Source organism: Sapajus apella, unplaced genomic scaffold (genome assembly GCF_009761245.1).
Source record: "Sapajus apella isolate SASKATOON/1434 unplaced genomic scaffold, GSC_monkey_1.0 scaffold6, whole genome shotgun sequence".
NCBI classification, from domain to species: Eukaryota; Metazoa; Chordata; class Mammalia; order Primates; family Cebidae; genus Sapajus; species Sapajus apella.
In genome coordinates, this window is record NW_022436946.1 from 52,100,563 (window position 1) to 52,126,281 (window position 25,719).

At 38.2% G+C, this 25,719-nt stretch overlaps 1 protein-coding gene across 11 annotated transcripts in view; it reads right to left on the reverse strand.

The window, feature by feature from the left end:
• Nucleotides 1-25,719, reverse strand: part of KLHL32 (kelch like family member 32) — a 203,050-nt gene that overhangs the window by 27,241 nt on the left and 150,090 nt on the right. The window contains exons 1-3 of one of the 11 annotated variants that reach the window (XM_032274405.1): nucleotides 24,820-24,824; nucleotides 12,624-12,628; nucleotides 8,860-8,865 (exon numbers count right to left, since the gene is read on the reverse strand). The exons of the other annotated variants lie outside the window; for them this stretch is intronic. The gene's annotated coding sequence lies outside the window, so the exon portion shown is untranslated. Of the gene's footprint in view, nucleotides 1-8,859; nucleotides 8,866-12,623; nucleotides 12,629-24,819; nucleotides 24,825-25,719 lie in introns of those variants that run through there. 11 annotated transcript variants of the gene reach the window in all.

The following is a 25,719-nucleotide window of genomic DNA, read 5'->3' on the forward strand; positions in this document are numbered from 1 at the left end:
TAGGGGTAAGAAACAATGTGAAGCAACCCTGATGAGGGCTTAAGATATCATTTGAAGTGAACAATAATTGATTTTCAAAGAATGAAAATACTGTTATGAAACAGCCTGTTCCTTTATGTTTCATGCATAAGAGGCTCAGTACACCCCACCCCCAGGAAATGTCAATGGTGGGCAGTGTCATCTTAGCTCAAGTAATGTATGTCAACCCATAAGCCAAGGTGCTGTATCAATGAGTAACGTAAGAAAATATACGATCATCTGAGACCACAGGGTGTACTTGAGAGAAAATCAATATGACACTAGAATGATTTAGAAAGAAAAAAGACTCCCCCTCCCACCCCACATCCCTTTAGTAGGTATAACAGGAAGCAAGAAAAGAAAAAGTAAGCTTGTAACTTATTAATTTTTTCTCTCAATTAATTTTTACCTTGAAGACAGTTGTTATTTGCACATGTAAGATACTGACAATTTGTTAGAGTCATTTTCACAAGAACCGAATACAGAGGAGATCATCTTTGTGTTACTAACATAATAGCTGAATATAATTCTAACCTTTTTATTTCCCCCTTCAGATCTCTTTCAAGAAGGAAAGAAGTTATAACTCTTTGATATCAGCAATGAGAATTTCTTAAAACTAAAGCAGGTACATTGTCATAAATAATAAAAATTATTGTTTAATTTTGTTATTTATGACAGTGTACCTGCTTTAGTTTTAAGAAATTTTCCTTTAATTTTCTTTTAATTAAAAAAAAAAAATCATCAGGGCTGGGCATGGTGGCTCATGCCTGTAATCCCAGCACTTTGGGAAGCTGAGTCCGGTGGATCACAAGGTCAGGAGTTCGAGACCGGCCTGGCCAACATGGTGAAATCCATCTCTACTAAAAATACAAAAAAGTAGCTGGGCATGGTGGTGGACACCTGTAATCCCAGCTATTTGGGAGGTTGGGGCAGGAGAATTGCTTGAACCTGGGAAGCAGAGGTGGCAGTGAGCTGACGTTGTGCCACTGCACTCCAGCCTGGGTGACAGAGCAAGACTCTGTCTATAAAAAAAAAAAAAAAAAAAAAAAAAAAAAAAATCATCAACTAAAAACCACAATTCATTTATGGAGCGCCTAAAGTAGTTTAATTAGTATGACTTAAAAGTTAAGTTTGGCAAACCTTCCCACACACCAGCATAATGAAGTGTATGTAACTTCTCAGTCAACATATTTGATATGAATTATTCTTAGCAGCACTTACATTAAACTAGATCTCCCAGACAATGTAAATGTGGGTCTGAAGGAATTAGCAGGAAAAAATGAAGCAATTAAATAGATTAAAAACTTTTGATAGGGATAGGAGGCAGGGAATTCTAGGCAGAAGAAGGCAGGTCCCCAGTGAAGACACCACCCTCAAGCCTGGCACAACAGCCCAAAGAACGAACATATATTCCTGTTTTCATGCTCAAATGTTGACTTTTCCAGAACCACTCATGACCAACCCCACCCCCATCCCCATCCCATACCCATAAAAACCCCTGACCCAACCAGCAGAGAGGAGAAGTGGCTGAACATTGAGAAGAGAAGCAGTAGCTAGACGTCAGAGACTACAGTCAGAGAGAAGCAGCTTGACTTCAGAAGAATGGCTTGATAGCATAGCTTCAGAGGGGAGTCTGGTGAGGGATGGCCAGACTTCAGGGGAAGATTACCTTCCCATCTCATCTCCCTTCCAGCTCCCCTACTCCTGAGAACCACTTTTATCGGCAATTAAGTCCCCCAAATTTACCATCTTCAACTCATTCATGTGACTTCATTCCTCTTGAATACCAAACAAGAACTCAGGTGCCAAAAGGATGACCCTCCACTAAACTGTTAATATTTAAGCCATCCGCAGATGGCAAAGCTAAAAGAGGGCTGACTGTAATACTCCTGCACTCCCCACTAGATGCTGCCGTGGGGTCTGCACAAAGTTTTGCTTCTGCCAGTGCCTAAAAGCACTTGCCCCAGGTCCTGCACCCACTCACCTGCATGTTCCCTCCCACCAGGGGTTGGGCGCAGCAGGCTCAAGTGAGTGAAGTTTACCTCTGCTGGTGCTGAAGCCACCAGCTAGCTCCAGCATCCGCATTCCAGTTTCCGCCTGCTAAGTGGTCAGGGAAACTGGGAGCCTGCCTAGGATACATCAGAAGGGTCAGTAAAATGTAGATCTGTCTCTTCTTGTCCTCAGACTTTCCTCTGAGTTATGCCCCTTGCAGGGGACGGGATGCAACCCTGCCATCTCTCTCTTTCTTTCATGTGAAAGGCATGTTGGGTCTATTTCCTTTCATGGAGGTTTAGCCATCACGTGGAACCAGAATAAAGTCCTGGGGCAACTGAAGGCACCTGGCTAAAGCCCCTCCTTGGTGTTGCTGGAAGGCCCCTGGACTGGACCCAGTCCCAGATGTAATGGACAGTTGGCCAAGACACCCCCAGGCTTTTCTATGGTATCTTTCCTTTCTTCCTTTACAGTTTGAAATGGCTCCTATCTCTTCTTTAATAATGGCAGGGGTTTTGCTACAGACTGTAGAAATGTTACCAAGTATAATGAGCTTTTGGCCCAGCAATCAGATAAGCAATTCAGAACGATGTGATTTCCTTCTGTTCTTAGAGGTGCCATCCCCATCCCCACTCCAACAGCAGCAGGTGCCTGTTTTGGTTTTGCCCCTGCCGATGTTGAAATAGCCATCGTCCGTGCTCCAGTTCCTGCCCACTATGCAGTCAGGGAAAATATCCTGCTTCAGTTTTATCATGCTTTACTTCCTTCTTGAACCATGGAATCAGGATTCTAGGCTTCCCTGTTCAGATGACAGATTTCACTGGGGGATCTGGGGCAAGCGTACTGAAGAAGGGAAAAGGAAATGTGGTATTCTCAGACCACTACTCCTTGACAAACACAAACTGGGGTTTCATCCTAGTGAAAAGAATCACTAAACTCTCTAAAGCGCTAGATGATTTCAGACATCCGTAGTTTCTTCATCTATTTGAAAAAAGGCTCCAAAAGGCAAGATGCGTTTTGGGTGTGTCTTTTTCATTTTCTGAATGAAGTGAATGTGGAAGTGAATTCACTCCTGCTATGTCATGAATTGCATCTCTTAATGAGTTAGAGTGAGAGAAATGAAAAAAGAATGTCGCTAAGTGCCAAGAAGGCAGACATGGTGGAGGACAGACAAGTGATACGCTCTAGATGCTTTTCTAGAAGGTAACATTTTTAACTAAATAAGATACCAACCTGACAAAAAAAATTATCTATGTAAGGTAATCTTTGCAATAATCAAAGATATTGCAAAAGAAATTAGTGAAATGAAAAAATGTTACTCATCAATCTTCAGGACTCCGCCAGAAGTGGGAGAGAGTTCCCACATGCAGCCTCCTAGGTTTTCTCTACCCTAATCTTGGAATTTTCAAGAGATGGGGTTCCAACTATTTCTGGAAAGACTGTTTAGCAACTTGATAAACAAGTTTCCACTCTTTGCCCGGAGTGTTTTCGAAAGTTCTCAGGGATAAAGTCATCCTGCTCAAGTTCGTTTCTTATGCAGCAGGTAAAAATCTCTGAAACTTAATCTTTGCTATTGCTCCTAAAGTTAATCAAGTCATTCTAGCTGATATTGCTTTGGTCTACAACCAATTTCTTGGCATTCTTTTATCCTTACAGTTCTGCATCTTTCATATAGATACTACAGGAAACAGCACAGGAGACATTAGATAAATATCTGTGTCTCCATAGGCTCTTTTTATACCATAGTGTTGCCCATTTAATTATTTTTCTCTCTCCTCATATATCAGTTCTTCCTATGCCATAATCAATCTTCTAGCCCATCTCTAAACACCCTCCGGTTTATCTTTATCTTTCTAGCAAACAGTGTTACTGTGTGAGAAGTGCACAAGCTTCAACTATGCTTAAGAAAATCTCTAAGGAATGAAATTGGCCATGGAACAGTGACCACTGTGATCTATTACTGATTAACTTCTGGTTGTGGTCTACTATCATCCCACATCACAGGTATCATGATGCTTTCTGTGTTCAGTTTCTCCAAATACTATGTATTACAGAATATTTTATGCATACCTATTAGTTTGCATTTTCTGAGATAAATTGTATCTTATTTTTTCCAACATTTCTAACTTATCATAGATTTCATAGAACTTTCAACCTTTCTCATTTATCAATATTTTCAGACTATACACGTCACCCCTACTTATGGGGTTTTCATTTTTTCCATATCAAAGGTGAATGCAATTTACAACTAACAATTCTGTCACCAACTTCAAATTTAACTTGTACACAAATTACATGGAGGTTTCTGGTCAAAATGTAGGCTCTGATTCAGTAGGTGGGAAGCAAGAGGATGAGGAGTCTGTCTGCACTTCTAACAAGCTCCTAGGTGACGTATACGCCACGGGTCCATGTACCGCACTTTGAATAGGAAGGTTTTGGACAGATTTCCATTCATGACAGTATTCTCCTATCATGCTGTCATGAATTTTGTTACTCTAGGAAGCTGTAGTTATTAACTGTTCCATCCATTATGATAAATTGCTGTCTTATCAGAGAAAATTCACTCTGTTTTTTAAACGTAAGAGGTATAAATCCAACGAAATAGAAGTAATGCTTAAGTTATGATATAGGATACTTAATTAGCTTAATATTATGGATGAGGTAGCATTTTTTGAGATACTCTTTCTATACAGTCTATAAATCGGTGGCTGATTCTGATAACATAAAGTAAGTCATAGAAACACTCTTCACTTTTGCTTTTGCAATAATAAACACATAAATGTAAAAGCATTACTGTGCTCTGTTTTTGTGTTCATAAAAATCTAAAGGAGAAACCACTGAAATCACAGATAACTCTTGTGTATTCAAATAATAATTTTAAAGTGACAAAGAACATTTAAAACAATGGGCCACTTCAAAATCACCTCGTTACAGACTTCTTCTAGCACTATTCACTGCCATGCTGGTGGAGGGAACCCTGCAGCCCATTTAAGGAGCTTAGAGACTACAGTAAGAAGAAAGCTGATTTATGATTGGGGCATCATAGAACCCAAAGACAACCATTAGTTTTGTGGCATATTTTGGTGCTTAAGCTTGAAAAAGATTATTCTTGGAACTGGTGGCTTTTAAAATAATGACATTATACTGGGAAAGCACAACTCAGGATAAGCTGAATCCTATTATATCCCCATCACCCTAAACTCTAGGATTTAATGGGGAAGAAAATGGAGCATGCAGCCTTTTTTTTTTGGCCAAGCCAGCAAGTGTGGAAAAGAAATAACAGATTCAGTTTAGGAGGACATTACCAAAGAGTACTTAGGAAACATGCTCAAGACATTTCCTAAACCACCTGAAACACAGTGGACCATCATTTCCATGTACAACAGCAGGTCTCTCAAGCACCCTGCCTGACCCAATTCATCTGACCACAATGGAGAATTGTTCCTTCCTAAAAGGAGCATTAGCTACAGCTTAATCCAACTTCAAACCAATTGATCCTAGGACATTTGCTAAGAACAGTACCTGACCCACAGTTTGCTATAAATATTTGTCTTATAAATGGAAAATTCTGTTTTTAGGCTATTTCTCAGATTTCTCTTAAACAAATAGTATTAATTCCTTTATTCATACACACACACATACACACACACACACACATTTATTTATCACAGGCTTCAATTTCTATTTTATTATCTGTCTTTATGGCTTTCTTATAAGGCCTGTATAAGCCCTCAAGGCTCCACACTGCAGCATACAGTGCCTGAAACTTAGATAAATAAGCCCTTGTTTTCCTCCCTCATGTCTTTGGTATTGGCTACTTGTATTTGAGATTCTTGGCAAAGCAATAAGCATTGTAGTCTTTCAAACCTTCAAATAAATTATAAAATATCTGGGCAAGAAGAAAGTTTGGAGTCCATTTGGCTCGAGCTTTTCAAATTTACAAATTGAAATCAAATCCAGACAAGATAACTGACCTAACCCAAGTCATACAATGAATTAGCAGAAAACCTAGACCTAGAAACTAAGCTTTTAACTTATACAATGTATTTTTTTTATTTTATCAGCTTGTCATTATTTTTCTGTCAATAATTATTTCAAGGGAAAATCCAAGCAAATGCACTAAGTCCGAACATAACTTCTATATTCAGTAAGTTTGAAAAATAAATTCTGTTTTAAAAATAAGAATGCTTTGCTTCAAAATAGGTTGGCAGTATTTTTCAATGAGCCTTATTTATGGATTACTTCAGAAATAAAGACCACAGGTTTATGATACCAATTAAAGAGTTTGTAATTAAAGAACAAATACTTAGGGGAAAGGACATGTTTTGAGTCTTGAACTATTGCTTCACTTTTTATGAGAATATACATTTTACTTTTGAGACAGGGTCTCACTCTGTCGTCCAGACTGTAGTACAGTGGTGCAATCTCGGCTCCCCACAACCTCTGCCTCCCAGGCTCAAGTGATTCTCCCACCTCAGCCTCCTGAGTAGCTGGGATTACAGGTGTGTGCCACTACTGTCCCACTAATTTTTGTATTTTTAGTAGAGACGGGGTTTCACCATGTTGGCCAGGCTGGTCTCAAACTCCTGACCTCAAATGATCCATCTGCCTTGGCCTCCTAAAGTGCTGAGGTTACAGAGGCAAGCCACTGCACCTGGTTTATTTTTTAAATGTATTTCAATTCTAGGTTATTTCTTGTTAACTAAACATGGCCCCAAAATATACAGAACAGATAATCCCTTCCCTTTAGTTTTCTCAGCATATCCCTACTGATTGCTATTCTACAGAGCAGAATATATAATATATAATCCTAAACATAATAGTATATAATCCTAAATGCTACAAATGTTGCCCTAGTTCAATTAAAAAACGTTACATACTCATATGTATTTCAGAAATATATCATTATATGAAAAAAATGTTATATTCCTAACATTATCAAGTCCTCATACTGTGATTCTAATTCCTTTATTGTTCATGTTGAACAAACTCAGATAGAAGCCGCTGTTTTGACATCTAAAATTCCTGATCCTTTTAAAGAAGTGGATGTTTTGAATTCTGACTGCTTGTATATATCCATATATATTATACACTATGACCCCAAAAGAATGCCAAAACAATAAAAATACTATTCTCAGATTTCCAAAAAATGTATTAATTATGAAGTCATCCCAAATTCAAGAATATACAGCACTGCATTCTTCCATAGAATTGTCTTTATATCTTGCAAATATATATAAATACAAGTCCTTTTAAAAAGCAGGCTCTCATCAGATGAGTGATCAAATCTTTTTAAGCGATGCTTACAAAGAATAAAGTCCTATGACATTGTCTAAAAGTAACAAGTATTTTTTTTGTCTTGGTCTACAAATATTGTCTTTCACTGAAAATGATGTTCCTTCCTATCACACAGCTCATCATGCAGAGCTGAGTATGCAATGACTGGTATTTTTCTTCACAGCCTTATTCTGCCCATTGGCCAGGGGCAGCTATGATTATTCTCCTATGTAAAATCTGGTTGCAGACAGCTCTACTGAAGGTGCCCACTGAATCCTCCTCTTTGCAGAATCCACGCTGAGAGGCACAAGTTTCCAAATCCTTACCAGTCTTGTCATCCCATTGAGATAAGCCAGGGCACCAGTCTCCCCTCAGTGCACAAAAGGCAGCATAAATTTCACACTTCTGTAAACTCAGAAAAAGACAAAGGAAGAGCACAGGAGCAAATAAAAAAACTCACTCCTGAACCTCCATCAAAGAGCAGGGCATGTTGGCGAGCTCTTTGGCAACAAGAAGTAGGAAGTCAGGAAAGCATGTTTTAATAGAATGGATGACCATGCATAGACAGATTTTTTCCTTTCTAAACAGAGTATCGAGCACGCTCTTTATCTTCTAATTTATGTTCTCAAAGGGAAGTTCAGTGATTGTTATATATTAAAGTACATTATTTTATATGTTATTTTATAGTGCCTTGAATTCTAATAAACACAAAACTTTAGCATGCTAACCTTTTAATATTACATATAGTCTTTAAAAATGTGCTATTTCCCTAATGCAAGTGAGCAGGTATTGCAATTTGCCATGCAATACAACACAGAAGCTCACCTCTTTAACATGAGTCATGTAAGGTGAAATAATGATGTAATAAACCAGAATAACAACTGCCATAGGGAGAAAAGTATATACCAATAAATAAATGTGACAGATCTTATAGTTACATTCTCTTCTTTGAGACCAAATGAAAAGTTCCAGTTCAAAAAGACAACTTTCCCATAAAATCCAAAATCACCAGAAACTAGGGACACAGCCTCAGAGCATTTTCCTTTACCAGAACAATGAAAATGTTACCATGGAGGAACATTAAAAATTACAACAGTGCTCACCTGAGTGCTATAATTAAAACTGTGTCAACATTTTCCTTGTAAAACAGATCTTTCAAGGGAGATTGCACATTAACCATTATAGCTGACTACAGACTTATGTAAGACACATAGGCTATTTTTTCTTCTAAGAAATATATTTCAATGGAATCAAATCTGATAAGGCCCCAGGCTTATATAATGTAAGAAAAAAAAAACCTGGCTGAATTTTAATATTCAGTTTATCACATATGATAATAATACATTATTTCATTGTTCATTTAAAACTGTAAAATTGAAAGATTGGTAAATGTTATTATGTTCACCTTTGGCATAAGATTTGTTCTCTGGTAATCATCTTTAAACATATCTTTTAAAGTACATGCTTCAGGGCTCCAAAAGCAAAAGCCCTTGCAACCGAAGGTGTCTCCTTCCCACAAATGGGAATAAACACATCAGACTGGAAGAATCACAACAAAAACTACCCTGAGACCTGCCACTTGTAAGTTCCAGATATTTGTGTTGGGGGGGGGGGCGGCGCACACAAAAAGTGATCTGAGTTGTCCCTTTGCTCAGTCTTACAACAATAACAAAAGAGGATTTTTTTTAAAGGTAAATTTTATATCAAGATGAAGAGAAAATCAAGATAAGAGGTGAGGTTAACAACCTGTGATATCCTTTCTACCTGTGAGATTCAGCCACCAGTGTAAGCTAATCTTTGAAAAGCCAATATTAAAAGGGCAACATGAGTATATGGCTGACATTGGCTCACTTATTTGCTTTCTCTCATCTGTAAAATAAATGAGTTGATGAGAGAGTCTCTTCCTTTTCTAGGATATATGTCACCTATGGATCCACCAAAAATATTTTAAAGAAGAATTCTCTAAAATTCCTAGAGGTGGTAGAAGCAACCAAAATTAATCTAGTATCCAAGTCACAGGTTTCTGTAGCACAGATAGTTTTGATAAATCTCTTCAGAAAAACAAGGTGACATTTTTTGGTCTATAATTCTGTGCTTGGCAGAAAGGTCTGCATGAATGTATGCAGGTATGAAAGTGCACATGCAACGGGGCCACATGCAGAGGAGTGGGTTACACCACAGTCAGTCTCCCTAGGAACAACTTTGATCAGATTATACTATGAGACTTAATAATATCATCTCTTATAATAATAAAATAAAATTTGTGCCAAAGAATACAAATTTCAAATTTATTAAGGTGACTGTTTCAAGGTAATATTGGTTAGAATCCCAGAACGAGTCTTACACATAAATTTAAGTTTTAGTAAATTGTTCACATATATTTTATCTCTGGACTATCCTTAAATGTACCATGTGTTCCATGAGGGAATACAATGCTATATTTATATTTATAAATGTTTATTTATATATAATGGTAATATTTATATTTATTTACCTTGTAGATGTAAATTCACCTTCATGATGGTGGAAGGCAGGAGGAGGGAGAGGAGCAGAAAAAATAACTATTGGGTACTAGGCTTAATATTTGGGTGATGAAATAATCTGTACAAACCCTCATGACATGAGTTTACCTATATAACAAACCTTCGTATGTAACCCCAAACCTAAAATAAAAGTTTTATGTACATATACCATTCCCGTCCCATATCTAGTATATATGAAACTTTTGGATGACAAAAATGTCCTACAGGACAATAAAAAACAACATCACCCTTGCCAATGATACTGCAGGAAAAACGAAACCCATTCTTGTTCTCCTCATATTCGAGCAAAACACACGTACAGTTATAGAATAACACCCTATAATTTCTCTTCAATGGTTTGATAATATAATATTCTCTGAACCAAAAGACAATATTCACCCATCTAGTCATTGATGGCTGGGATTGCTTCAGAGCATTACTTGATGCTGGATTGATGACATGAGACTTCTAAATAAAATGCTAGCTCCTACATATTTTTAGAACATATCCTGATAGATGTTGAAGGAACTTTGCATGTGGTCACTGAGATATTCAGCTTATATTGTTAGAACAGCACCAGAAAATGAGAGAAAATCAATTTGGTCAATAGAAGAAAATGCTTCTGTATCCCATTGGCAATAAGGTCTAGAGTGATCTTATGTTTCCTAGCTACTGTTTACAATAAGGATGCATAACCAGGGTCACAAATTGGTATATGACTACAGAGGTAAAAGTGACACGAGGAAAGTAATATAGGACTTGATGTCAAAAGACCTGTTTCTGCAACCTAACGTATTTGCGCACTTAGGAAAAAACAACATACTGATACTCAATTTTATCATCTGTAAAACAAGTATAATAATACCTATGTCATAAGGTTCTACAGAAGACTGAATGTGATAACATATATGAAGGTTCTAGGTAAACTATGATATTTAGACAACGTACAGAATTTATATGATGGTAATGTCCCTCCATGAGACGAAGGTATTCCCCAATTTAATTATCCTTTTGAATTCATGATAAAGCAATCACATGTACACCACTTTTATGTAATACAACATTGTGTGTCAGTGATGTAAATTTCGAGAGATTGCTATAGTTGATAAGAATTTGCTACATAGCAGTAAATACTTCACATATTGTGAAGTGATAATAAGAGCATGGCAGCACAACAGATTATAAACTAGCTCTTATGATTAACCGTATTTCACAAAAATGCACTCAGTAATTCTAATTCAGTAATTTAAGTTTTGTGGCTTTGTTAAATGTAATGTTGGAGAAGCATGAATGAATGAATAGATGAAAAGAGAGAGACAGACTTAAACCCAGGTGTTTTTGGACAATGCTCAGTATATAACTCACTTTCTTAACTTGGCTTTGGTCTCCCATTACAAACACTTCTCTATTTCTTAAGTTTCCATTACAATGTTAGAAACTTGGTGAGAAAGAAGATTCTAATCACTATATACCTACATTCTTATTTGTCATTTACTTCCAAGTTCTATTCATACCCTAAAACTCAAGGCTTGGTCTTGATTTTGAGTGCCTTGATACATTTCCATAAAATATTCTAATGAAATTCAAAATTGGGGGAGAATCCTGCAAATTTTTGTAGACAGATTTTTCAGAAACACACAAGAACCATCTTTTTATGTTGTCATTTCATTGGTGTTTTAAATGTTGCTGGCACATTTATACATTTTATGGTTAAGAAAACTGTTTAATTTGTAAACATGCCCTACAGCACCCTGAGAGCATCAAGCCTTTGAATATTTCTTCATGAATTGATTCAAGAAGAAAGAGCTTGGCTGAATGCAGTGGCTCATGCCTGTAATCCCAGCACTTTAGGAGGCCGAGGTGGGAGGATTGCTTGAGCCCAGGAGTTCAAGACTAACTTGGGCAACATAGGGAGGCCCTGTCTCAACCAAAAAAAAAAAAAAAATCTGGGCTGCGGTGGCACATGCCTGTGGTCCCAACTACTTCTGAGTCTGAGGTGGGAGGATCACCTGGGCCTGGGAGTTTGAGGCTTCAGTAAGCCATGATTGTGCCACCACATCCAGCCTGGGCAACAGAGCAAGACCATGTCTCCAAATAATAATAATAATGATAATGAGCCAAGAGCACAAGAGCAGGTTCATTGGCAAATGTACTCCCCACCTGAAATCAAATCTTTAATATTATGACCAAATGGACTTCAAGGGCTCAAGCAGCTGCCCCAGGTCACTGACACAGAGACAGTCAAATCCCTCAAACAAGTGGTACTAGGATGAGTTTAGATGTCCAGGAAGTACCCAAATTGCATTTAAGGATTTAATGTTGGCAGCCTCCAAACAAAAATAAAAGAATACTCAAAGGTCACTTTAAACATCTTTTAGAGCCATGGGGTGCAGAGATTGGCACTGAGGAACCCACAGACTGAAGCACAGGACTAGACACTGTCAGGACCTGACGCCACTGTCAAGGGGATGGAACAAAGGACACCGCCAGCCAGCTGGTAGGACTGGGGAAGGGGAGCCAGGTTCTACACTGTTGGCGAGCTGCAAAGGATACACATGAATGTGATGGCACAACTGACTACCTGTACTAGGTGAATTTCAGTCTGGTTACTGATGTTTAGAGAGCATATTTTATACTGCATTCTCTAACTTCATCTCATCATAGTATAAACAACTAGGGAACGATGAATCCTCTATTTCTACCTTGTAACACCTGTATGTACAGTATACAAATAATATAAATGTGTCTTTATATATATATGCAGTTTTTGAGATGGAGTCTCACTCTGTCACTCAGGCTGGAGTATAGTGTCACGATCTCTAATCACTGCTACTTCTGCCTCCTGGGTTCAAGCAATTCTTCTAACTCAGCCTCCCAAGTAGCTGGAATTACAGGTGTGCACCACTGCCCCCAGCTAGCTTTTCCATTTTTAGTAGAGACAGGGTCTCACTGTGTTGGCCAAGCTGGTCATACAAAGAATATTTTTATCAAAGAAGATACACTCTTCTCCACAACGATCTCAGATTTTTGTTTCCCCCAAACAGAAATTTCAGAGCAGGTTTGGGCCAACAGCCGGGTAGTCATATCAAAGGTTTGGGTTACACAAGGATCATTACAAACAATGAATGTCAGATGAATCTCAAAACAAATCAAGCATAGAAGGAATCAAAGCAGCAGAGAGAGGGGACAGGGCTTAGTTTGGGTAGAAGAAGTAGCCTAGAGAGCCCAGCCTGTGGCAGTCATTCAAAGAAGTCAGAGACGTGGAGACATGGCCCTGTGATGGAGAACCAGCCACTTGATAGTCTCAGAAGACTCACGAGGGAAGAGACGACTGTGGACGAGGAAGAAATTAGTAGAAGGTAGTAGCTGTTACAAAAGAGAACCTGTAGGATAAGTGAGAGAAAGATTCTATTTTAGCTCCAATGAGAACGCATAAATGTTGAATGAAAGAATATGGGAGTCCCATCTGTGGAAACCACAGGCCTGAGACATTCTTTATCAGGTTAGGAGGAAGAGCAAGGTGAACCTTGAAGACAGTGAAGGACTTGCTGAAGAGCAAAAGAAATTAGGCCCCATGACCAGGCCCAGCCTGGTGGCAGAATCATGGCCAGCACAGGCAGGCAATGAAGGGCAAGAGGCCCCACGTGGGAACATCACTGCTAAGGGGCACAGTCTGGGTGGACTGAGTCTGTACAAGAGCAAGATAGTGGCAGGCGTGTCGTGCGGGTGTGTAAAAGCAGAAGGCCCTCTGTGTTGGAGATGAGTTTGATGTAAAAACTACACACTCAGGGAAACTCAGAACTCAATCAAGCTTAGATCAGAAACAATTCGAAAGAATGAGTTATGTTTTCTTTAAGACGAAGCGACCTTTGTTTGAGTTCCATTACTTTGAAAACATAGTTAATCTATAAAATTATTCATTGTCACAGATTCCACAAGTTAAGATTAAAATTAAACCTCCCTTTACCTTTCTAACAGCAAAATCTAATGACTGACTTGATTGACAGACTTCTCTCCAAATTATCTTTTCAGTTCCCATTGCTTAAACAAAAAAAAGACTTAACTAAGCAATAATTTTATGAAGCATCTTTGAGGTCTATTTTACTATTTTATAGAGCTATTTTACTATTTTATAACCATTTGTGGTATACTGTAGTGAGGAATCTTGTGAGACCATATATACATAATCCTATTCTCATTTCTTTTTTAAATAAACATTTTAAACAGAACTGTTCATTGAATAAAAGCTGCATTAAAACAGCAACTGGATTCAATGACTTCATTCATTTTTGGAGCCTTCTCAGGTGAGACTGAATTATCACCTAATGACTCTCTTAACTATTAAAAAAAAAACAAGGTTTTTTGAAAGCAGGAAAAAATATGTGAAAATAGAACACTTGAAGTAAAATTTTAAGTATTATGATGCTGTCACTTTAACATCTATAGACTTAATTGTTTTCCAATTGACATGTGAGAAAAAATGTCCCAGGCTAGGTAAAAATATGCTGCTGAATGTTCATTGAGAAAAAAAATGAAGACAACAAAGAAAAAAGGTGGAACAATTCCAGCCCTCCGGTGCCTAATATACGATGAGACCACTATGCATAGCTTGGTGACAGAAATAAAGATTTTCCTTTATTTTTTCTTTTCCTCTATTTTTCTTTTTAAAGGGTATGCATGAAAGAAATACAAAGCTCATTATAATACAATATGAGCTGCACATTGTAAACACCAGCATTATTAGATGTCTGTATCATTTTTAGCCTATACTTCAAATAGCTACAAGATTAGGTGTTGGATTTATACAAATTGAAATTTGCAACTTTTAATAACCTTAGTGCTTCCTCAGACAAGTATCATCTGTCTTCCTTCCTCAACCCTTCCCCTATGCTTGCCAAGAAGGAGGGTAAAAGGAGTAAGGTGCTATGTTTGGAAGCCGGAATTCAACAAACTGTTGTGAGACAGGCTAGTGATAGAATGGAGCCTTCACTTCCATAGATGTACCCATTCTGAATTTACTGCATTTGCTGTTACTGTGCGAAACAGGGCAGAACAACTATGTGAGCTGCTGCATTAGCAAACTGGCCAAAGTATCCCTGTCGTTTATACTTCCCCACCGCACAATCAGAATGGAAACATTTGCTCTATTGGAAGGCAGTGATAAGGATGGATTTTTAAAGTTTCCATTTTTAAGTGAAAATGAAAGAAAAATGCTCTTCTAGATGTGTTGTGCCTTTGAGCTCCATTTGAAAAAAGAAAAAAAAAAGGCAGAGAAAGCTGCTGTGAAGGTCACCGAGTGAAAGAACTTCCTCGGGGCACAGAATAAATTAAATCCCAAGGAAAATATAAAATGTGATTTCCAGAGTGTGAGGCACAAACTCCAAATGACAATGATTGACAGCCAAACTATATCCGTGCAATATCCAAGACTGCACGTTCTCATTTACCTCAGTGTAGCCAGCAAGCGCCCATTAAACATCCGTCTGATGCCCAAATTAACCTTCTTGGCAAACTGAAAGAGGCACAAACTATCATAATCAACCTTTCATTATCACAGCAGCCTCTAGTTAAAGGGTCAGAATAATTGTGCCATCAGAGCCTTGATTGTTTTCAATCAACAGACGGCTGGAGTGACAGCTCGGTGATGGAGGAGTCTGATGAAACCGCACCAGGCCTAATCAGAGCAGATGAAAGGAAGGCATGATTGGTGCAAATGAACAGTCGTGCCTCTCCTTTTCATTTACAATCTGAAATTACTCTTAAATTTGTGGGGTTTTTTTCCCTCCCTTATGAGCACCACTGAAAGAATGTTTGACTTATTATGAGTTCTGACAGTGCAGAGTTATAAAACACAGGTAGGGTTATCAGCTGAGGCTTTAAGTGGGTATTCAGCATAATTCTAACAAATTCGCTCTTGAAAAGCACAAAATGACTAAAAAGGCTTCCAATGACCTAACCTCTTAGTGCTGTTTCATTAGCAGGCCCATTTATTCTGCTGGCTGTTAAATGATGAGAAGATAAAACCAAGGGCAGGACTATCCTGTAAATGTTTTCTCCTAGTCTCACTGCTCCGCTTACTTCAGTATCAGTTCCTTTGCCCCAAAATCCTGACAGTTCTCTAAAAGCAGTAAGACTATTAAGAGCTCATCCATCAGAGGGCATGCCTCAAACAGGAGTTGTTTTTGCTTAAGAACTTGATGCTATGATAGGAACCACAAATGGTAGGAAAGGGACTGGAACCCACCAATCCTATGTGGATATCAAACAGAATATCTGGGGAAAAGGAATAAAAAATTCTGTGATAGGCCAGGCTAAATCTGGCATTAAAAGGATTTGGAGAGAACTGAAACACCATAAAGCTGCATCTATATAGGTGCTTCTGTTAACAAACTATTGGCATTAACATCCTTAAAAAGTTTAGTGATTAATGGAATATACACTGGGAGTGGTAAAGATAAGCTTCTACCTTCTGTTTTCTTTAATGCTGAGGCCAATGAGCCAATCATGGGAGTATTATGATTTAGGTCAGTGCAGCAAAACAAAGGAAAGCTTTTTAGCTGCAAAGATTAATATGCATCTAGTATGTGTGTGTGCATGTGTGTGTCAACCCTCAAGTTGTGTACTGTGTGAATCCACTGGCATATGTGTAAGAGACAGAGGACAGGGTGGCTGTTGGCTCAGAATCTAGGGTAGTTTTCAACCTTTTTACTCAAAATTTTTATATAAAACTGAAGCCATTTTATTAGCTAGATTGTGTGTGAAAATGGTGAGATGGGGTATATAACTACTAAGGTAAAAAGAAGCCTTATAAAATAACAGCCTTCAATTTTCCATGCAATATTTAGCAAAATTTGTTGCCTCAGAACCAGATCTCATTTTATGAGTCATTTGTTCACCATGAATGCACAAAATTCATGTAGTTGTACCTGCATGTAAATGTACTTCAAGCAGAATATTGCCAAATCTTTCATATGATTTTCTGCAAAATCTCAAAGTTTTTGTTTTTCAGAAGACAGCTCTCAAAACAAGGTATCTGGGAAATGGTTCAAACACATGTATTTTCCAAAATCCATCTTTGCTCTCCCACACTTTCTCAAGTGCTGCATTCTTCAGCGGATCACTTCACTTCTTGTGTGCTCCCGGGCACCTTCCACAAGGTTTATCAATGAATGACACATGCTCCATCATCTCCTGAGGGTTTAGTTCTCTCAGTGTGGTGTTGGCCTTTTAAGGCATGACTTCCTTCTGCCCAGAAGGCAGTTTGTGTATAGGTCAAATAGGAGTGGCTTCGGGATACTGACTACATGTGGGGTTGAAAACAGGATTTCCTGGCTGTTTCACAGAGCATGAAGACGAGAAGCAGGCCAGTTTGGGTAAGTGCCTATTCTAACTCCCAGAATCCAAGGGATATGGAATTAATCATTCTAAAGCACTACACAGCCCCGCTACATTGCCTAAATCTTACATGAGATGAGAAGAGCAAAAAGATTCTTCAGGGGTCCTGGCAAGCCTGATAAATCAACCCCTTTGTTTACTTTATTATTTACATTTTATTGGATTTATATGGGGCTTCACTCCAAAGAGTACATAGTACCAGCAGTGGGCAGAATAAGGAATTTATTACAGTCCTCAGCAGGTCCAATGTCATTCTCACTGCCAAGGAGAGGGATGCCTAAAGTGTATTTGCCTCCTAAGCATCGTCCTTTCTGGAGGGAGAGGTTTAGTTTTAGTTTCGGCTGTGAGTAATTTCCCATTGTGATTGGCTGACTTATAGTCAATTTAGTATAATTAATGCCAAATTACATTGTAATTCACATAGAATTACAAATTAAAAGCTATATTAGGAGCAAATGAATTAATCAAAATTAATGATATTATGCTCACTTGTTTTAAAGTGTTAATAAGATAGGTCCTCCTAAAACGTTTAAACTTTAGCGCACCATCCATCACTCCTTTAATTACCTGATTTCCTTGTGTGGCCAGAGAAGGTAGCGTGTGGGCATTTCTCATCAACAAGAACACACACAAAGAAGATATGTGCACTTAGCCTCTGGTGCATGGGGCTCTCTTTAGCTTCTGTTCTTGAAGCATAAGTAATACCGTGCCACTTACCTATACTGACTTGTAACTCTTCCAATAGACAAAGGAGAACAATGCACAAAATCTTTGATATCTAACTTTAGAATCCATCATTGACTTTTTTTTTCCTGAGCGAATTTATCTTCCTGGTTATGGTTTCTCTACCGGAATATCAAAATAGGTTTGCAGTTCTTCAACATACCACCACACGTAACAAGGAGGAGGTGGTCAGACGAAGGGTTGGATCCTCACCATGGAGAATGCATAGCTCTGTATTATGAGCATCAAAAAAATCCTAAGAATGATGTCTGAATGCTTCTCCTGATTAGGATCTCAGAATGGCCACGTTTTTCCTCCAGGTGTGCTGAGCCAAGGTGGTCTTCATTTTTCCTTGGAGCAGAAGTTTTGGAGGCAAGGGTAGGAGAAGCACTTCTAAGGAGTCAGTAGTCAACTAAATGTTGAGGCTTCTCCTGACATCTCTTTTGAATGTAAGTAAATCTAGAGCATCCGTACCACTTTACAAGTAAGTCTAGATCCTCTCCCTTAGAACACCCAGAATAGCAAATCTCTGGTTTGACACAGCCAATTAGCATGAGCATCATTGCCATTCAACTGGCCTAAAATGGAAGAAAACGGACTCACAGGATCGTTTTTGTTGGAAAGAGACTAACATTTATCAATTTCAAGAAATTTGTATCTTTCACCCTCTTTATTAAACTCCTTATCTAAGCCATCACTCAACTGTCAATTTGTGCTGCATATCTAAAATTTCAATATATTGGGCATAAAATGAAGATGCAATGATCAATCATTTCCATTTATTCCATCCAAACTCTGGTCCTGAATAGGGACAACAGCCTACAGACTTTTTCCCACGCAGTCTGTGTCACTGCACTAGAAATAATGGTACTCCTGGCTCTTTTTTACTCTAATTTATGTCCCTTGGTCAGATTTTAAAGAGCTCCTCCCTTATTGGCTTTCATTTCCTGCTTTATACTATACCATTGTGTACTTTGAAGGAATAAAAGGTGGTTCCCTCCCTCTGCCAGAATTCTCTATGTTTTCTTCCTTATCAAACCATCCAGAGCCCCAGTCTTCTAGCCTCTAATCAAAATAGACCCTCGGCAACACTTTCCTGTACCACTTTATTGGAGATAATTTTGCAACTTTCTGCAAAGTCTCACAGGTGAAAATGAAAACTGGTAATTTATTAGAAAATGTCTACTTCTGGCTCACTCATTATAGAGAAGTATATAAAAACCTTTGACTTATGAGAAGATGTATAAGGTACTTTGAGGTTCTGTTTTCTTACAGAGTTGGTGTATTTCAAGAGAACACAGTGAGACCTCCATTGAAACTTATGCTGTGAAGTGAGTCAACTATTGAACTTCTGGAAGCTTTAGTTTTCCCACTAGTTAAAATTTGGATCATACTTGCCTTATCAACCTTAACAAGGCTGATGAGAGACTCAAGAGAAATTATGTGTGTGAAATGCTTTAAAATGTAAAGCTCTCTAGGCTTGTAAAGAATTATTGTTGGTATTATTATTGATGGACTTCTATGCTAGCCTCAGGGTTTCTACCTCATATATGGCTTATAGTTGGGTTTTATTTTTAAATCCCTGATAACCCAGGTAGCAGCACTATTATTGCAGGCCACCAATGCATAAGTAATATTCTCCAGTCATCTTTTTCCTTCTCACAGCAGCCAACAACAAAATATCAGTCTGGAAACAACATGAATCACAATGAAAATTAGAAGCAGTGAACATAAATATGTCATATCTCATAAATCACCTTGTTCTGTTGTGCTCATTATTTAAAAAAAGAAAGAAAAAACTATTCACTCATGAGAACAGCAGCATATGAATACAAGTTGAGTCTCCTGTAATTTCTGATAATCACTGCCCCTTACAGCTACTCAGCAACACACAGCTCTAGCACTGAGGATTAGCTGAAGCAAAGCCCCTCAGAAATGAACATGTCACGTGTCTCGCAAAGGCATATAGCCCAGACAAACAAGAGCAAAGCCACAAGTCAAGCTACTGGGGAATGCATCCTCCCAGAGGAGTTAGCCAGTTGTAGATCAGGAGGAAAGACGAAATATATGCTCTGGCAACCAGGAGCACCAGTCCCTGACATAGCAGCATTATTTCATGTCCAGTTGGGAGCCCTCAAAGGATAAAATATCCTCTGGGCATAACACTTTTTGGGATGCAAAGGAGTCACCATTTATTCTCTTCACTAACATCTAAGAAGAAGGAAATGGAGCTATCACCATCACATTTGTAGAAAAAAACTGAACGTAGTTGGGAAAAACTATAAGAAGTTTCAGAAAGAAAATTAAGAAGTGGTACAAATTTGTAAGCTGGGACTATGGGCATGAATTTGATGAGCTTAAGAAATGGTAAGTTTAAAAAATAGCGGATATCATGAAGATACCCATAAAGTAGCTGTCTGGGAAAATAATAGTAACAACACATGCATGTATGAAAGAGAATTGAAGAAGGGCAGGAACACAATGAAAAATTATAATTTTGTTTGGGGATAAAAGTTTTTATATTTTATTCCATTTCTAGTTACCAAGATTCAAATATTAAGATGTGAACACTGCTTGTAGACTTTTTTGATTAAATATTTACCCACAGCCTGATTTGTTTGAGGTTTGGACTTCATTGCATGGATTGGCAAAGGTTTGTGACGCTGTTTAGAGGGTGCATACAGTGAGTGAGAGTTAACAATGTGCAAAACATTGGACAAAAGGCGAAGGGACACTGGGTCACTGGGTGATATTGAAACATCCAGTCAAAAGCATGTCATCTCCATTGTACCCATATTGTTTCAACGTGTACCCATTTGGTAAATAAATAATTACACTATTTGGTCAGTCCCCACTGGGAAGGAACTGGGCAGGTGGGAAAGAGCAGTAAGCAGAAAGCCCCACATCAGAAACTGTCAGGCCCATGACAGCAGGACCCTGTTGGTTCTTCCCGTTACTGACTGTCCAGCCCCCATCATATGGTAGGCAATAGTAGTACCCCACAGGACACAGTTGAGCAGAGCAGGCACTCAATAACTACTTGGAATGAATGAAAGAATAAATGAGGCACATGTCATCCAACAGAATTAGAATTAGCAAAATGACACAGACACAGAGGCAGTCACAGAGGCCATGATTTGTTCAATCAGCGTTCTACTCAAGGGAACTAGAATGATCTTTTTTTTTTTTTGAGACAGGGTCTCACTCTGCTGCCCAGCTGGAGAGCAGTGGCACAATCATGGCTGACTGCAACCTCAACTTCTTGGGCTCAGGTAAACCTCCTCTTTGGGTAGCTGGGACTACAGGTGCATGCCATCATGCCTAGCTAATATTTTCATAGAGAGAGGGGTTCCACTATGTTGCACAGGCTGGTCTCAAATTTCTAGGCTCAAATGATCGACCTACCTCCACCTCTCAAAGTGATAGGATTACAGACATGAGCCACTGTGCCCAGCTAATCAAGCCCTTCTTAATACCTGTTAAAGTCCTAGGGTTAACTGGATGCACCTCTGTGCCCGTTGCCTGAGTATTTCTGAGCTTCTATTACAAATTTAGAAGCTATGGACCAAAGTAGACAGAGCTCAAGAATTAGAAGACATGAATTTGATTCCTAGATATGTTACCTCAGTTTCTCCTTTTGTACTACAGGAGAACAAAGCAATAATAAATGCAGACACATTCTCAAAACTGTGATATGATATTCAAATTAAAAGTATTTTAATAGTATTGTTTGACATATAGTACTATTTAAAGTCTTTGCTTCTTCCTGGCCAGAGGTACATTTGGGTCAATTTATTATCGAAGAGATAAAAGATGAAAGCTGAGTGCATCACTAGTGTCCTCTCCTTTCCAACTATAAAGGGATAGTAGCTTTTGTTTGGGTTCACTTCTGGGACTCCTTCTGAAGAAAATGATTAATTCAAACTGTAATATGGCTGATTCTGTGGTACACATAAAAGCCCAGGAGGTACGTCTCAAAAAACCACTGTATTTGAGATTGTTGACTAAACAATATGCGGTTTATGTCTCTCGAGATATAAAATAAATGTGTTATTAAGAGTATGACTTAGGGAAGCAAATTTCCAACAAAAAATATGGAAAAATGAAGTCTTTAAAAGGCCAAACTCATTTTCTGTATGAATTTTCTTAGAATAAATCCAGTCTTACGTAGGAAAAGAGGATATCTTATTATCCATTCAAAACATTTTAATATGAAAACTCTACATTATTGTTTTTATTAATTATTAATAGAGTGCAAGAGAACATGGCAGTGGGTAATGCAAACACTACGGCACAGCCTCTGCCTCTAGGGATGGACAATTGCGGACAAATATGAACAGGATTGCCTCAGCCCCAAATCCGGTGACATGGTCCCTCTTTGCCGCACTAAAGTGAGACGTAACTATTAGGTTGGCGCAAAAGTAATAGCGGTCTTTGCCATTAAAAGTAATGTCAATAACAGAATAGAATAGAATAATAGAATAAACGAAACCCTCCCTGCTGAGCTCTTGCCTTGTTTGATGTCACTCACGTTTCGCCTTGTTTGATGTCACTTACATAACCAGTGAATTTTTTGGTCTTAGTATCTACTGAAGTCCAGGCAAAGTAAGACTCAAAATACAAGTAAGAAGTGTCCTCAACTCCAAGGTTAATAAAGTAAGAAAAGTACTGTTCTTTTTTTGTTTTTTGTTTTGAGACAGAGTTTTGCTGTATCATCCCGGCTAGAGTATAGTGGCGCAATCTCCACTCACTGCAATCTCTTCCTCCCAGTTCAAGTGACTCCCCTGCCTCAGCCTCCAGAGTAGCTGGGATTACAGGTGACTGCCACCACACCAAACTAATTTTTGTATTTTTAGTGGACATGGAGTTTTACCATGTTGGCCAGGCTGGTCTCAAATTCTGGATCTCAGGTGATCCACCCGCCTTGGCCTCCCAAAGTGCTGGGATTACAGGCATGAGCCACCGTGCCAAGCCAGAAAATTACTGTTCTTACAAAATAATAAGTCCTTTCACTAAAAGTAAGAAACAGTTATAAACAAATAATTAAAGGAAAACAAAACTTCGCATTCAGAGATAAGGATGAAATAAATTTCTCTAACCTAACTATTGAATATTTTTGTAAAACATTTTACCCCAGAATCTAGCTCTCAACACAATGCCTAACATGTAACAGGTGGTCAAGAAATACTCATTTGTATTTCCACAAGCTATTTTATTTCATTTTAAAATATGTATCTTATTTCTGCTACTTTGGAGATAAAATAAAAATTGGAGAGCTGTACTTATGGTTTAAAATCATACTTATGGCTTCTCTCCATTTGGGAGGAGGCCTGGGAGAGGGGAATGGAGTTAGCAGGACTGTCCTCTGCCTTCCTTCCACTCTAGCATACTTTGGGGCATTTAGTAGATACTGAGCACATATTGATGGGTGGGGAGCCATACTTTCTCCCTATGCTAGTGTGTAGAAGAATTGATGTTATATTCAGGCTTTTTCTATAAGCTGTACTCCCATGGAAAACAGTAATCTCTCACTCTGGCGAAAGAGAACCTAAAGGCAGAAGAGGCAGGAAATGCATGTCCCTGAAAACAGAGATGAGTCAGCACTTCCTATGAAAATGAAAACAGGTCCAATCATAAGAACGATATGGAATTATTTCACTGTGTTGTTCTAAGTTTTTTTTTTTTTTTATGAAAACTTGCCATGTTTTGCCTTATTTATATAAAAATATTTTACTGACAGTTAAGGATTATATATATTCAAGGTTCACAATATGATGATTTGATAGGCAATACATTGGGAAATGATTACCGCAATCAAATTAATTAACAAATCCCTGGAACCCATGCTGTACATTAGATCTCCAGAACTTGTTTATCTTCTAACTGAAAGTTTTGTGCCCTTTGACCAACATCTCCCCACTTCTTGCACTCCCCAGCTCCTATGGCAAGATCCTGGCTCAGCAGTTTGAAAATATATGCAAAATCTAACAGAAGATATTTAACAGGGCCCTACTGAAATGAAATTCTAATTGGGAACTAAAGTCTAAAAGCAAAATCAAACTTATAGAGATTTGCTAGGTCACAAATGCCAGTGACCTCACGTCCCATATTTTCATTTCAGCTGATTTGTTCAGTTTTAGTCTCTTTTCTTTGAACCCAATAACCAATCTGGTGTCTTTTATCTGGAACCTGATAAATTCCTCGCCTTGAAACATAAAACCAAACTGTTAAGCTGAATTGAACTAAATTTTTCTTAAAACAATATATTTTAGGGAACTTCTATGTCCTTATCCATCTAAGGTATGTATGTGTACAAGTCTCTATGTTACCTCTAAATATAGAGTGAAATTAACCAACAGATCAAGTAATTTCAGACTATGGAAGGGACAAAAATTTGTCTAGGAGGGACCAAGAAGACTTTGTGAGAAAAAACTCAGAAAAAAGCTTAAAAAGGTCAGATGGAAAAAAAAAAACAAAAAATAGTTACAAGGCATCATCTTGGGGTATTTTACAGGTTCATGGATCCACAGAATGATTACTGTGGCCTGCATGCCACACATTTTGTCAAGGAAAGGGCCTGGGTAAGGCATAGCAGGAAAAAGTAAAAAAGAGTTTGTTCAGTGAATATAATTTGAAGTTTCTTATGACAGGTCTTCAGAGCCAGACTGCATGAAGTCTGGTGAATAATGAAAATTAGACTTTTCACCAAAATGGGACGGTCCCCGATTACATTATCTATCAGTAGATAGTAGACCACCTGCGTAAGTGTGTGTGTTTACCGTGCTCTCACCTAAGTTACCAGTTGCACATATTAATCAAATTGCCCTCCCCCCTCCATCCAGTTTTCTATTGCCTGTCCTACCTTGTGCCAGTTTCCTTTCTCCTCCCCAACGCCCTTCGCTTCACTCTTCTTCTTTAAGACATGGGATGGGGATTTGTCAAAGTCAATGAGCACTTTATTACAGTGAGAATGCTCCGTAATGAACAATTCAGCAATTTAATGAGATTCTGTAGATCTGTCTCCAGACTGTCCATCAAGTTTCACTTCTATAAAGCACCCTGACACTAATCCTCTGGCATACCCAATCTCTACCCTGGGCTGAATATTAGATTCTTCCATGGTATATTGCATTACTAGTATAACCTCGGCAAAAATGATGAACTTAACTATACTTGAGGCAAAATAACTGATCTGATTTGATTTTTCTCTATGGGGTTGAATATGAGGGAAATATTTATTTACTAAGATAAAGCAAAAACAGTTTCTTATTGCCTGCTGAATGCCTAAATTGATAATATTTATGTGAGTCTTTTAATTCTTTCTTGAGAACCAGGTATTAAAAAAATTATTGCCTGCAGCAGAAACCAGCTTTTAAAATTCTACATTATAATATTAGTAACCTTTAGAGAGGCAATTATGATAACTCTTAAGTGGACAGTATGGAATTTTCTTGACACTCAGCCATCTGCAGATTACCATGTCGATCTCTGGCAGTGCCTTCAACTGCGTCACAAAAAGAGATAGAAGCCACAAGGATGGTTAGCCTTAGATATCAATTCAGTTAGAAAAAATTAAATGCAGGATTCATTCCAAATCTTTCTTTTTCCCTTGGGAAGTGAAGAAAATGTGGCTACTTCCCACTTCAAATTGACCAAAGCAAATTCTGTTTATTTATGTTTATAAGAAAGAGCCACAGATAATTGAAATTTCTACCAAATTCTACACATCCTCACCAACATGTTCAACCTCTGCCTGAACAAACGTTACCAGAAATAACCCAGGAACCACAAA